At 30.0% G+C, this 16,087-nt stretch overlaps 1 protein-coding gene across 1 annotated transcript in view; it reads left to right on the forward strand.

Moving 5' to 3' along the window:
• The window catches only part of LOC121114367 (pancreatic triacylglycerol lipase), an 82,970-nt gene that overhangs the window by 55,116 nt on the left and 11,767 nt on the right, over positions 1-16,087 (forward strand). The gene's annotated exons all lie outside the window — the stretch shown is intronic.

Consider the following 16,087-nt stretch of genomic DNA (forward strand, 5'->3'; position numbering starts at 1 on the left):
GAGGAGAGCAGCTTAGTTTTCATGACATTTCATTGAAGTAGCGGGGAGCAGCTGTAGGATGAAGGAAATAAACAAAAATCCTACTGGGTATCATCCGATTTGTATCCCCAATTCAACTCGAAGTCTAACGGGGACTATTTGTAAATCCTTTATAATAATAAAAGCTTTAGAAAATAAAAATAAACATTATATTTGTTGTCAACATCAATAAAAACTGCACACTAAATAATATATATTATGAGTCTTCGTAGTTATTTTTGGTCTTTATTTAAATTTATAATTCTTCTATTATTTTAAATCAACCCTCAACTATTTTTCCTACGAAATGAATATATATATATATTAAAAAAGTCATCAACGTCCTCGAGAGAATGAAAGAAGGGGAGATATACGGGGAAAAACGGTTTATCCCTTGAATTTATGTCAAATTGTTTTACAAACTTTTCAGAAGAAGCAATATTGTGGCATGAAGAAGCTAAAAACATACTTATAACTATAAGATGGTGCAAAGAACCAGAGTTTAATGAATAAACAAACTAACAAGTAAATAATCCCATACCAATTAGTTATGATACTATCTGAAGGAGCACCAGTTAAAACAAACAACCTGGTTTTGAGGAAAAAAAAGATTCTATGCATTTTGGTAAATTTAAAACATCCTTAATTTTTTGTCGTATTGTTTGTTGACCTCCCTTATAAAAAAAAATTATAAAAATTAAGTTGTCATATTAAACCAACATCACGAGTTATAATAAAAACAAACCATCCATTTTTGGCAAATCTTTGAAATTCTCAAAAATGGTTATTTCAACAAAAAATGAGGGATTTTGAATCCTTGTAGATATTTGTAACAGTGTTTTCTAAAGTAAATGTTCAAAAACTATTGAATGAATTATATATTCTGATGAACTAACGCATCAAAAATAAAGTATCCATTTCAGTTCGTTTTAGTCAACATTATGTAGTTAGTTACATTATAATAATATGAAATAATATTATTTTGACGATCTATCGATAATATACAATAATTCTTGATTATAGTGAGCAAGTGGTCCTATGTTTAATTTTATCCCTGCAAGAATAAGATTATACTACATAAATTGTATAAAATTATTTTTAGGGTTTTGAATAAGCAAAAAATAGTTCAATACATTTATCTTATTTATGTGAAAAATTATTTAGCATTTTAATTAAATCATTGACCCATTATATAAAATTGAGACTTTATATGAAAATATAAAATCGGATATGGAAGATAATTGAATGAGATATAAAAATTGAAGATTTATCGTTTTTTTTTGTTTTTTTTGCATTATGTTGTTATTCACAAAGAAATGAATTTAGTAATGTACATCATATATATTTTAGTGATTAATCAATGATTATACCATTATTTAGTTGAGTAATTTCAAATCATGCTTATTCCCTCGCTTCACTTGATAAAATACCTGATTTTGAGCTGCTCCATATAACTACATATTAGTGTTGAGACTTGGTCCGATACTGATTTTTCTTCCGTTTCGGTCTGTTTTGTAATTTTTAGACTGAGATTTCGGGCAAAACAAGAGTCTTATACCGTGGAACAAAAATTAATTGTTTTCCTATCGTGGACCTAATTTTTCAGTGGCACCCCCACGTTTGCTCTTCTTCCACCCTCTCAGTTATACGGTTGGTACACTTATGAAACACATTAAAAGTTATATGACGTCATTGTACCAATGGTCGAAAACACGAATGAAGTCATCCAAAACTCATTTATAAAATTGGTCTGATCAAATTATAAAATGAAACCAATCAGGATTTACATTTAAGCAGGGATTTTAGCACATCTTCGACCCCTTAAATAAAATTAAAAAAAGGTTGTTCATTTTTTTTACTGACAAATGGAATATTAAATGATATATAAAGTACAATTTTTTACTCATAGCATCATATTTGAAACAGAAGAGGCCTTAAAATGGCAAATTTTGATCCCAGATGCTAAATTAAAATAGCCTGTAACACACCAAAATGGCATGAGAGACCTCAAAATTTACCAAAAGAGAAAAAAACTTTGTGTAGGAGCAGAAAAATATCAATCCGAAACAGGACAGTCTAATGTCAAGATAACACATTTCAACATACTGTCCCCAATTCCTTTTATCAATTGACTTTGACTTGATATGAAAGTATGTAATATATTTTGATCCCTTACATATTATTATGAAGAGAGGAGAGGGAGGGAAGCTTTGAAAAAGAAGTCATTCTATACAATAAACTAATTGGAAATTTCAATGATGCAACTTCTCTTGCTCCAAAAAATAATGGACTCATCGACTAAAGAAATGAAGAGTGAAACACAATACTCTGTTGAAATTTCCTTCTTGCATTTTTAATTAGACAGACTTAATTCTACTATTATTACTATAAGATTTTATATATAATATAATATGATGTACATGGAAACTTATATAGGGTTGTATGTACGTGACGTGCGCAATGCACATGCTGGAAGGATGTATGTTACTCGGCCATAATAACTCTTTTTTTTTTTTTTTGGGGTTTTTTTTTATCATCACTCCTTAAAAAAACAAAAGAACAATTTGTACACTTTTGAAGTAGGAGGAAAGTTTTATACATATGTATATATATTTTGCGGATAGAAACACATACAATATGTATGGTTCTCATTTTTGGATTGTATCACGCAGATACAAAATGCACAATTTCGTACCATAACTTATTAGTAACCGCAGGAGGAGCCTTATTTTGATTCCCTCTATTTCCCTATTTCTCCTCCCTTTCATAATAATAATTATCATTATTAGTGTTGAGACTCGGTCTGAGACTGGTTTGGTCTTAACTACTTTTTTACGTACCGATATTTGGTTGTGGATACTCACGTCCCTATCTTTATTCTATCACGAAACCACTTTTCCGAAAAGAAACAAATAAAAAAAAACACTCAAAATCAGTTGATAGTTTTATTCGATATTATTGTAGAGAGTTCTTATCCACTTAAAAGAAGCTAGTTCTAATTCAACCAATCCAATGTCGGAACACTGATTAGGGGGTAAGAACGAGAAACACTGACAAATGGTTTAAAAAATACAGAGTATATGATAGCCAACTAATTCCGTGCACTGTCTCAGACCTTGTGCCGAAATATATTTGTTTTTAAATTTTGGAGGGATTTTTTCTAGGTTTTACTCTGAGTCAAGTTATTTAAGTGATTAAAGTTGAAGACAATATGACCTGCTATTATTAAAAAGTGTAACCGCAAATCAACATGAGACTCCTGGAATTTAAAGGTAATTTGAATGTTTTGAAGGAGAGCAGCTTAGCTGTCATGATGTTGTATTAGATTAGCTGATCAATCCTACTCTGTATCTACCAAAAATATAGACAAGAATGAATCCAATGTGGATAGTTCGGCGAAAAGTACAAATAAAATAATCCACCCGCAATTTTGAGAAAAATCTTTCCTATCTTCCTTTTGTGTTGACGGGACATATATATATATTTATTCAACTTTTCATATAATGAGTTAAATGAGTATGAAGCCTATATTATGAAAATAATTAAATGCACGAGATTTACCAGAAATAACTAAAGAAACATGATCCCTGGAGAGAAATCGGACATATCTTTTACATTGTGTCTCATGTAGTGTAAATCAGTATACCCCTATTAGAGGGGTGCAGGAATACCAAGGCATTTTAAACGGTCCAATACTAGATTTATAATGTAACCGGTGTTTGGAGTGCCATTAAGTCATACAAATATGGACCCATCGATCACGTTATATCCCTTTCTTCCCTCCTAAACTATTTAAAATATGAGAAAGAATGTAAAGTGTCTCATATGTATGTATATAAAATATACATATGCCAAGAATCCCTTCGAAACCAAATCTGTCACTGTAAGTGGATCATAATTAGTCTTGTGTCGTTCCTTATTTAGAACTGCAGTCCAGTCAAGTTCAGTAGCGGTCCGGTCCAGTTCAGTACTGCGTATTAGTCCTAAAATCTTATAAAGTTTGGTCTTTGATGACGTCACTCAAGTTTATTTATTCTTTGTTTAATCAGTTCTAGTACTGAGAGTCCTAAGGATCTAGAGTCAAAAGGACCTGTCCTTAGACTGGACTGAGTAAATAAAGACTGACTCTGGTGGATTGGTTCTAGAAGCAACAATCCGTATAGCTGACATTCTTAAGGACCGATCTCAAGGACTGATAGAACTGTTCCTAAACTGGAATATATAAGGACAGATACAACACTACTAATACGTAACTCAGATGAAGGGGAAGACGAAATGAGTAAGTTTAAACAAAAACCCTTTTAGGTAGAACGTCCTAAATTATATTTTTCTATTTTGAAATCCTTCAGTTATGGAGTTGTATTGATTTACATCGATTTTTCCGTTAGGAAAGTTGCAATCCCTAACCATTCAAGAATGATGATTAAAAAAAATTTGATTTTATTATCGTTTGTGTGATGATGAAACTTTTTATCATTGTTATTTCTTCTTATTCTTCTTCTTCTTCTTGGTTCTCTTTTAACGCAGACCTTACCTTAATGATTTAGTATGATTCAAAATTTCTCAACCATGTAAAGTTCATAGAAAAGAACTATGAAAGTTTTTGTTTTTTTTTCTTGGATTTTATTTGAACGTTTTTATGAGGAGTATTTTTTTTTATTGTCATACGAAGAGAAACTTACGAGTCCTGGATGAATAAATATGTACATTGCAGTAGGAGTGTAGATAGTGGATGAATGATTTTAATGATCCTCCCCCCATGTCTGAAAATCTAATTACGCAACTGCCTTTTACGGATTCATTTATCATTTGTATAAGGTATTTAGATAGAACAGGGGTGGACTGGAGGGGCTGTAGCCCCCCTACCCAAACTAAGAAATTTTTCTTTATACTAGTAAATGTAATACTTGATGATTTTTTTCCAAAAAGTTTAATATTTGAATTTAAATAAAAATTTTCAAATGAAAAGAATAATTATTCAAATTTTTTTTTCAAAAGAAACATCCACCCCAAATATAATCCTGTAGACGCCCCTGTAGGGAGTCCTTGATCCATTAAGACATATTACTATATGTAGATATATTGGTCCTGAAAAGACATTAATTATCCTATTATTACAAAATATTTAGATAATAATATGTAAATACATTGTCAACCAATGAATGCTATTGTCATGGACTAAAGAAATACATATGTACGAGTATGTTTATAAAATGAGAAATGAAATATTGGCGTTCTACATAATATATATATTGAGATATATTTATAATTCTATGAATTTATCCATTCCTTATTAAATACAAATTTATGTAAAATAAATAAAGATATAATATATATTATAAAATATTTAACAAATACGATATGGATATATACATATGTAGAAAGGGGGGAAGTGAAAAAAATCCAATTTAAATGGTCATAAATCTTTCATTATACTAAGTATTATTTGTCTATTACTATTAATATTAGTGAGCATGATATTTTGCACGGTTATTATGTATAATTTCTACATAATCTGCATTATATTATTTGAAATGCATACCTACTCTAGTGTTATATTTCGATCCAACTTCGGTCTTGTAGTAAAATTCTATAGAAAATCCGTATTGATCCGGTCTCAAGTCATTTTTTAGAAAATGAGTTGGGGGGGGTTGTGGAAGGACTTGCCCACGGTTTGGATTTCTAGAAAAAATAACATCGGATCGAATCGCAAAAAATCGATTTTGTACCAAGTATCAAACCTAATACATACATACGAGGTCTGATCTAAAGGGTACAGTTCTAATTTGTAATTCAATTCTCACTCGATTCTGAAATTTTTTCTAGAATTATGTGGGTACATATGCTTACAGTGGATAAGGACAATATCAGTCTTTTTGCATTCTTAGTTTGTTTTTGATACATAAACAAAGGTCTTTTGAAAAGTCCGTGCAAAGTCCGAGAGATGACACTACTGGCGCGTATCGAAGTTATCATTAGTTAGTAGCATCTCTTGAAAGAACACACACAAACATTCAGCTAAATCGGTCTAATTCTTTCTGTTTGCCATTATTTTTAATCGACGAATTGGTTGGAAAGATTATGGCGACTATCTTTTAGATTCCCAAGGAATAACCCACATTGTCTATCCGGAAAAGGTTCAAACTATTACAGGTGCATATTATTAATCGTTATTGGGTCATTTGAAATTTGATTTTCCCCACGATTGGCTCACAAAAAAACATTTTCCATCAGTACAATGTACCAGCTCACACCTCAGCAGTTGTAGTCACAAAATTAATGGAAATAGAGTTTCACTTAGAGATGCCCACAGCACTAGTAATCTCACACACCTTCACCCTTCTGTCCTCCATCACTATATCATGGATTTTACCAATGATTCCTGGAGTAGTAACCTCAACAGGGCGTCCAGAACGCTCAGCTTCACTTGTGCCCATATAACCACTCCAAAAAAATTTGAATTGGTTTTTATAGAAGCTTATATGAGTCCCTTATAAAGTTTATCAAGCTTCTTTTTAGATTCTTGAGGGGTTTTACCTGTCATAAAGTAATGTTTAATCAACACACAAAATTCTTTTTCGTCCATTTTTTGAAAATCACTCCACTTCTTCCATTCAAACTAATTCCAAACAGAAATAAATAGACCGATCTAACTGAAAGTTGGAGTTTGTTCTTTCAACAGATGTTAATAACTAGTTATGATCTCAATTAGCGCCAGTAGTCCCATATCTTGGACTTTGTATGTACTTTTCAAACGACACTCGTATAAGTCCTATGGCTTGACTTATAGACAAATCTACTATTAATCGATATGGAAAGAGAACACCAATTTATTGGAAAGTTCTTAAAAACTCTATGAAGATTGTTTATTCTTCCAATGTAGTTATTCTTTACAAGTACTAAATTTAGAGAAATAAAAAATCTTATAGCAGTTTGTAAGGAATTTTCCTCAAAATTGAATTTTTCTTTCCATTTTTTTAATAGTAGTAAATTTGCAGAGCACACTAATTCACCATTTTTTACCATTGTATCTGCCAAAACAAATTAAAAAAGTAAACACTGCTGAGAATCGAATAATAATTGAATTCGAAATTAGAAAGGAATAGTTGTTTTTTATGAGACCTTGTAATATGAAAAGGAATGAGTATTATTTACATATTTTTTACAAGTAAACATTCATATATGATACTATGACTTTTCTAGGTGTATATTTCTATATATAACGCAACCTGTGAACTTGACATGTAACATTCTATCATTTGAAACCAACCACCGTTAGGGGCTTCCGCAGAATTATATTTTGGAGAGGGCTTGGTATTTGGAATTTGTTGAATTAAACAACAACGATAACAGATTTGGGGAAAAAAACACTGTTCAGATGGTCAACTAATAAAAATTTAAGACGCGAGTAATTGCTAAAGATTTATAGTTTATTATGTAATGGTGACGTCTTAAATCTTATGGGATCATCCGAATCGGACAAAGCAATATTTGTTCATAAGCGTAATCATATCAGTCATTCAGGTCATTGTAAATACATCATAACTGTTTTGGAGGTAAACTATTCATAACATTTTTAAAATGGTTTACCTCCAAAACATTATCAACAACTTTAAAAAGTCGCTTAAGTTAGTTGAACAAAAATACATCCTGAAATGTTTTTACAAAAAAATTAAGAACCAATCAAATACAAAGATTTGCTATAGAAACTTCTCATTTCTAAATGAATTTACATGGGGCTCCACTTATTTAATTTTTCGGGAAAATCCACATTATATGAAATTGAGGTTATACGGAGACTTTTGTAGTGATAAAACATGTGAAATGGGAGACATTATTTTTCAAAGTCTACTTTTTACTATTTTCCTTTTTTTAGTATAGTTAGGACAATAGAAACATTTTATTTATCATTAATTATTTTAAATGATGCATGATGGACAAGATACTTGAAAAATTTAATTTTAATAGGGTATTTATTTGATTTTTAACCCGATCATTTCAATATTGTAAAATTTAAATAATCAGAACTTAACCAATATTTATTCAGCAACCTTTTTAATTGAAAGTTTGTTATATAAATATGTTAACCGAATTTTTTAAGTCTAGTTATCAATTCCAATACTTGCAACACACTCCACTGCCCCCCTATGCAAATTTATACACGTTTACTATATTAATGTAGGTATATGCATGTTATGAGCGGACTCATCAACAACTACAAAATTCTTGTTTACCACAATATATAAATTTTTATATTTTATTATCATAATATAAAATACCAGGATATGGGGCGGAGGGGGTGGGGGATATACCGCACTTTAAGCGGTCAGAATAATTCCAAACACCATATTATATAAAATCTGCTGTGTTTGAAACTGTGTTATGCGAGGAACCCTGTATGTGTCCCTAATGAATGTGGATCGTCCTTATCCAATTAATCGATTACTATTATTTTTGGATTTCAATTTGGAAATTTTAGCATGGTCTGAGACTGTTTATATTTTTTTTATCGGTAAATAAACTAATTTTATCCTTCAATGAAGTTTGTTCATGATACGTCATATAGAAAAAATCACCTTAGGTTGGTCCCACAACAAAATTGTTCATGATTAGTGTAATATAAAATTTGGTTTAGACTAATTTTATAAATGAATTACTTAATATGACGTCATATTAAGTTTTATTGTGTGTCATATGTTTACAAATCGAATAACTTTATATATTGAGACTAAAAAATCTATTCACGATTTGCAAATGATTAAAATTCCAGTCCACGGTCTGTTAACGCAGTTTTCTTCAAACTATTTGTCCAAATTGGTCATAAAAAATCAGTTAAGACTGAACCAATAAAAAAAATAGACGGAGTTACTACTAATTGCACATAAATGAATAGATGGTTGGGAGGTTTCCGCTTTGATTTTTTAATATTATTCATGGTATGGAATAGGTACATATATAATACATTTTAGTGGAGGCTACTTCAAAAGATAATATAAGTAATATTTTTTAAACATTCATTTTCATATTATACATATATTTTTTTATTTGACTTGAGTCAACATTTTTTTTTTTTTGAAACAGTCTGTTCATTTTTTCATTTTCTGAAATTTATTAAACTATAAGTAATTCTTTATTTACTTACTTCTCAGGTATATATATATGTGAATACAGCTTGTATCCTTCAGGGAATGAAGTCAACCTAAAGTACTACTACAATCCTTTTATTATTTCCACTTAAAGCCCCTTACGTTACATGTGTGTATTCACTGTTCTTGAATAATCTTCCATTCAATTATTAAAATGTAGAGTGTAACTTGTATTTCCCTAAAAAATAAAAAAATAAATGTTTATATTCCAACTTTTAGGCAGGTTCTAATAAATTATACATTCATATATAAGGTACATCAAAGCCTTCATGAAAGGGATATTCTAATTCTATAATGCTCTTAACTTGGCATTTAATTCATAAAATTTACAGATTCCCATGAAGTATCCTGCTCTAAGCATTATAATCATAATAATCAAACATAAATTTGTAGCTAGTTATACATACATATAAGTTTAGATTTCGAATTATCAAGGTTATACCATAAGTTATTTAGAACTAATGTTTACCTTCCACCACGCTTTGTAAAAGTGACATGATAGAATAGGATTGGTTACGTGTTTTTCAAAATATGTCTGTCTCGCCCAGCAGTCAGTACAATACATCAAATTGAAAGTTTCTGCAATAGTGATGTCATAGAATATGATTGGTTGTGTGTTTTTTCAAAATGGGGCTGTCTTCTCCAGTAGTCGGTAAGATACATCAAATTGAAAAATTCCAGCAAGCCCGATTATATGATAGTCTAATCTTGTATTTCTATTAATCTTGTCGAATTTTAACAGTGCACACTGTATTAAACAAGGGAGTAATGGGAATTTTTATCCCAGGGGGGTTACGCAGATGGATTAATTTTTATAGGCATGCTCTTCATGGTATAGATAACTTACAAGACGTTACCTCAACTAACATAAAAATGTACACTTTATTTTGTTATCAGCTGCCGATGTTTCTTTTTTATTCCTAATTAGTGTTCTAAACGTTTTATTTTTTAGTGGTTCATATAGAGTTGCACTAATTAAGTATATGTAAATATTAAATTTAATCCGTCTGACCTAGGAATTGTGTTTGAATTCCATAAGACTAAAGTATATTTCCTTCTCTAGGAAAGACCCAGACGTGATACTACGCTCATTGAGTTCTACAGAATAATTCTCTCAAGTGCAATGTCCGTTGAGCTACGTCGTTTCATATTGGTTGGTTGAATTAGAGTTAACTCCTTTTAAGTAGAGTTAAGTAAATTTTCTTGAAAAAAGAGGGCGAGGAGAAAGTGACAGCGAGACATATGGTACACTTGAATTAAGACTATTGATGGTATCAACCGTCTGTGAAATGATTGGGTTTTTTTGGGGAGGGGGGTGGGGATAGGAGAAAATAAATCGCTCCTATAAAAAGAAGATCCTTCTACATTTAAATTATCATAAGTATAGGGAAATATTGTAATTATATTTTAATTCATAAATATTTTTTATTATGCATTCTGAAAACAATTTACACCAATGATAGGCTATAATTCTTCATTCAGAGGGGATGCTATCACCACGAGAACCTATTAAATAATGAAAATAACAGAAAACAAGAGCAGAATAAAAGATTGGGTGATAAATAAACGTAATAACTTGCTTTCAACTTTGTAGATAAGGATTTGTACACATGTGCCATTTAGTTGTGCAAGTAAAGTATTTTGGCTTAAGGGTATCACATGGACGCTGTTTTCAAAAATTCCGGTCCCTCATGCAATTTTTGGCATCTTAGTGTCACTTTAAAATAAACTCTAAATACAATCAATGATTTTTTTACTGGTTACGATATCCTGGAACAGTGATTCCCAATCTTTTAGTCCGTGTCGAGCCATATGATATATATATTGGGTTCAACAAAATGATTGATTTATTAACTCACTCGCGAAGCCCTTGGTTCTGCCCTCCTTGATGTCTAATCTCGGAAAGAACCACCGTTCTGACACAATAATAAAAAATCTGGTTCGCTTTCTTGATTAATCCAATGCAAAAAAACTAACGAAATTACAAACGCAGCCTTGAATATTTTGAGTAAGGATGTCTTAATAGCCCTTCAAAACGTATCTGCAAAGTTTTAATCCATATAAGGGGATTCAGAGTAGAATGGTTGTTGTGGTTTCGTGTGCACTCTGTATGTAAAATGTATTTCCATTAAAAACACATAAATAAATTAAATTTCTTTAAATTGAAGAATACCTTTGTATTGTGAAAGAGAAGGAATAGCCATAGTCTATAACGAATGGATATGATGAAATATAAATGTACATTGGTAAATGTATTGGTATACGATAAGCACTATGTACAAATGGTAGGTTTGGTTAAAATATGACCTGTCTGCATGTAAAATTAAAATAGAACGACATTTTTGAGGGGAGTATAATATTTTATTAGAATAGCTACAAATAACTATGAGAGGAATGAAATATGTATACACAAATCCCACTCTGTCTAAAGAAAACTCAAAGTGTTTTATTAGATCAGCTGCAAGCAGCTATGAGAGGAAGGAGTAAAATACAGATCCCAGTTTGTATATACAGAGTACATATGGGAGAAATTACTCTGATGAGGATTATCTATTCACCAAGGACGTACTCATATAACTCCGTAATAAATCCGCATTGTTACTATAAGTATTTTCTTGAGAAAACTACTCACCAGCCATTACTTTATATTTAGATGTTCTCTCCTCTAGAATGAAAGAATAATGATACCTAAGGATGTGAAATTTTTTGAGATTCTCATGAGCAAAAACTTAAAAGAAAAGGATAACCCTGAAGACCTTGAACTTTATTAGTGCTTTTATTAATGATTTCTCTCTATTTTATCATTTTAGAGCGCAAGAGAAATATAGTTTTTATATGGAGCTCTGTCATCTATCTAACTTGGGAAACTATATTATTTCTTTTGCACTCACGAGAATTTAGAAAATTATCATATCCCTAATATAAACAGATTTAGAAAATAAGAGTGATCTAATTAAATTTCCACAGTTGTTCAGGTCATATTTTCATGATGAGTGAGTTAGATTATTTTTATTCATGAATTTATCGACTTATCATCAAATTGATTTGAGAGCAGTGTCGGAGGTGTATAGTTTTCATAGGGAAGTCATGTGTAAATTTTAGGACCCAACTCAATAAAATAATAAAGATTTAGCTTTTTGTGAGGAAATATATTTTATATGTTCTTCCAGGCACTTTCAGAGCATTTTCTTTATTTACTTTTTTAAATTTGAATTTATCTTTTCTTTTTTCATACATTTTTCTTTTTTTTACAAAAAATAATTAAGGGCCTTTTTGACGTTAAAAAATGTCAATGTTTTTTATATTTTTGTGGGTTTTTTTTAATGACTGACTTTTCTTTTATAAATCATATTTGGAGAAAATATATATTTTCCTTTTAAAATTTCTTAACTTTGTGCCAAGTTTGGTTCTCTCTTTCACTTTTGTTTCATGGATCCCTTAACCACCTCAGCCACTCTTTGACAGGTTTGAAAAAAAAATTGTATATCTCAACCTCTCCCGAAATTAAGCAGTAGTTTTTAGATCCAAGCTGCTACATGTCTCTTTACCTCTATTGTATCTTTCAATTTTTTTTCCAAAGTAATATAGAAAAAAAGGATGAAAATCATCCGAGATTTACCCATTTTTTCCTTTATATTGAAGTGTTATTCAATATTAACAGTTTAATAAGAGCTAGTTACAATTCAATTAATCAAAGCTGAGAACTTTGATAAGAGGAAAAGAAGCAAAAAAAAAAAATAACTTTGTGAGGTAGGCTCATGCTAAATATGCAAAATTAAAAAAAAAAGTTAAATGTAAGTATGTATTACCATATTTTTATTTTACTTTTAACCAATGTATTAAAAACTTGGGTTTTTGAAATAATAAATATCCACCTTGGCTGGGTTTTTATATAAACATATAAAAGAAAAAGAGGAGTTTTTTTTTAATTTCCTTTATACAAATACTGTAAAAAGATGTTCATATTTGTTTCTAATGAAGTCTTACAACCCTTTTATTAAATAAATATATCTCCATACTAGTATACCACTATTTTCGAACCGGTTCCACTGCTAAAATAGGTATCGGTCTTTTGCGATATTTTTTCAACTAAAAATATAAAACAACAATATCATAATGGGCGATTCACATGCAGGGATGGTTATACGACTTTTCCTTGAGGGAAGGGGCTCGGCCTGAATATGTTCTTCAATTTTTTTGTCTAACAGTTCCTTTTCCCGAATCACATTTCCTTTGTTTTTTTTTAAATCGAATGACCTTTTCGGATTCCTTTTTTCACTGCCCAAATAATCAAAAATTCTTATGCCTATTCTATGGGGGCCCCAGTTGCAACACTCCTGCTTACAGGATGTGACCAGAGGATTTTTGTTTTGGGTTGGGTCTGGGACTTTCTTTCATGAAAGTCTTATTATTTGTTCTTTTTTGTATAAAGAAGTATTTTGTTTGAAAGGGAAAGGCTTAGAAATTAGGAAAGTTACTTTATCTGGGGGTTATTTTTTTTACAACGTAGTACACCTGAAATATTAATTTAGTGTAGAACCTTTTTAATGTTTCAGTATCCTGGTACCACTTGATATCTTATGTTTTGTTTTTCCGACAGATAACATATTTATACAGAAAGGAGCAGTATACAAGTATCGGTATATCAAACAGCACCAATATTAAGTAGGTTATAGTATACCTACGTTCTCACTTTTTAAATTGTCTCCAAATATAGAAAAAAGTTTCCTTTTTTTCCTTCTTAATATTTCATTCTTTATGTATTTAATATCCGTTCTATTAATACGAACTTTTCTCTTTCTTCTCTATGTCCGTTTATTTCTTCATTTGAAAATATAAAAACAAAATTGTATATTTGGAGACTCTTAAGGTTTTTAAAGTAACTTGTTTAGAATATGTTGAAAATCCTGTCCTAATAAAAAAGCTTACCTGCTATTTTTGACTGTTTATTAATATTTTTTCACGCAATTCCTAGAAATAATAATTGAATAGTTTGAAATTATAGAATGAATTATGGAAAATACACACAAAGTGTTAACATATGTCAACACAAAAGTATACAAGCATGATTTTTCTAAAAATTGTAGATGGATTACATTTGTAATCTTCGGTGAATTATTATTATTGTAAATTTCTATGAAAAAAATCACTCTTATTTTTATTAGATGTTTGTAAATTTCCCTTAAAGTAGTGAAATTTAACCGCCACAGTAAATGATGGATAATTTGAAAGATTTTATTTGAAACCCCACTTATGTTGTGCTTCAACCTAAAAACAATCTAGAACAAAATGAAGAGAAAATCCCAATAATTTGTTTTATTTAATAAGTACATACAGCCAAACATACCATACACATATTCGAGTCAGTTATATGCTTTGGATTCAAGTTTGTGGGATGATTTATGATACCAAAGAATTTTAGCTAAAGTTTGAAACCTTTATTTGATTTGAGAGACTTTGATTACTTCCAATATGCCCTTTTCAAATAAAGTATATCAATGTATTTGATGGTGACGATCAATTTTGGTTAAATTAAATGCAATTTGAGGTGCATGACAAGGGATAATAAGAATGATTTATTGATAGATATTGACGCTAAATCCTCAAGAATACAAATGTAATTATCATACAATTCTGCAGAAAATGACTCATGCTTGCTTTTGTGTTGATGGGTCGCATATGTAAGTTCTTCAATGTACAAAGGGTCAAAGAAACTTCTCATTGTGATTAAAACATGACAACATACTTAATTAAATGAGAGGCATTACTACAGCCGCTCTAATCAAGATTTAATTCCATATAAATGAAGATTAAATGTTATTATTTTAAAAATGCCAGTCGGATTGAGTAATGGATCATTGTGCCTTAAAAAACATCGTTTAATTAATCTTAGTCCCCCTGTCCTCTTCCTCTCAATTTATAAACTTTCTATTTGTGTCAAACGAAAATAATATTTCTAAATGTTTACTTATAATATGCCATTATTCAATTCCTTTCAAGTCGTTTCATTTATGAAATATATTTTTTGCAATGTGTTTTTTTTTTTTTTCGTGAAATAAGTAAACAGTAAGTAAGTACAGTAAACAATTTATATGGTGTCAACACATAAGCAAGCTAAAATGATTTTCTCCAAAAATATTGTAATTTATTAAGGAATAGCAAGATAAGGAAATTGCAACTTGTACAATTTATTTATACAAGTTGCGACTTGTACAGAGACCTCAACTTGTACACAACATATATATATAATACCTCACTAACACAAAAATATATAGTATATTTCGTCGTCAGCTGTTTCTATTTCTTTTAATCTTATGAAGTTTTTGAATGGATTTAATTTTTTGAATTAGAATTAAGTCTTGATAAGTTGTAAATGATACAGCATTATCACCTGAAGTGATCATTGTTAAGAAGGACTAAACAATCATGTTTTATAACAATAAAAACTCTTTTTTAATAAAATAAACTAGTGAACTATTCGATGGGACCAACAAATAAAATAATTCAAACCTTCGAAAAGTATTTACATAAAGACTATGTTTACATAAATCTGATCCCAAAATGTATTAAAATATTATATCCGTGTTATACACAAAAATTAAGAATTACAAAGGAAAAAATAATATATTTATAATATCTGTAATTATACTACTTTTCTTGTCCCTCATTGATCAAAAACGAAAAAAAGTACAAACCTTGCAATATTTAGAACATATTACTTTGATTTAATTCAAGTATCAGTGCTTATCATTGGTATCAAGTAGTATTCAATGCCAATTTTGAATCTTCTTTAATTTAGAGTCAATTTATGGGATATTTTATTTTAAAATTATTGGAAATTTGTATATTTAATGTTGTAAAAATATTAACTTTGAGCCCCCTAGCCTCCTTCAATTATGATGCAATTTATGACGTCAGTAATA

The sequence above is a fragment of the Lepeophtheirus salmonis genome, chromosome 3 (assembly GCF_016086655.4).
Source record: "Lepeophtheirus salmonis chromosome 3, UVic_Lsal_1.4, whole genome shotgun sequence".
NCBI lineage: Eukaryota > Metazoa > Arthropoda > Copepoda > Siphonostomatoida > Caligidae > Lepeophtheirus > Lepeophtheirus salmonis.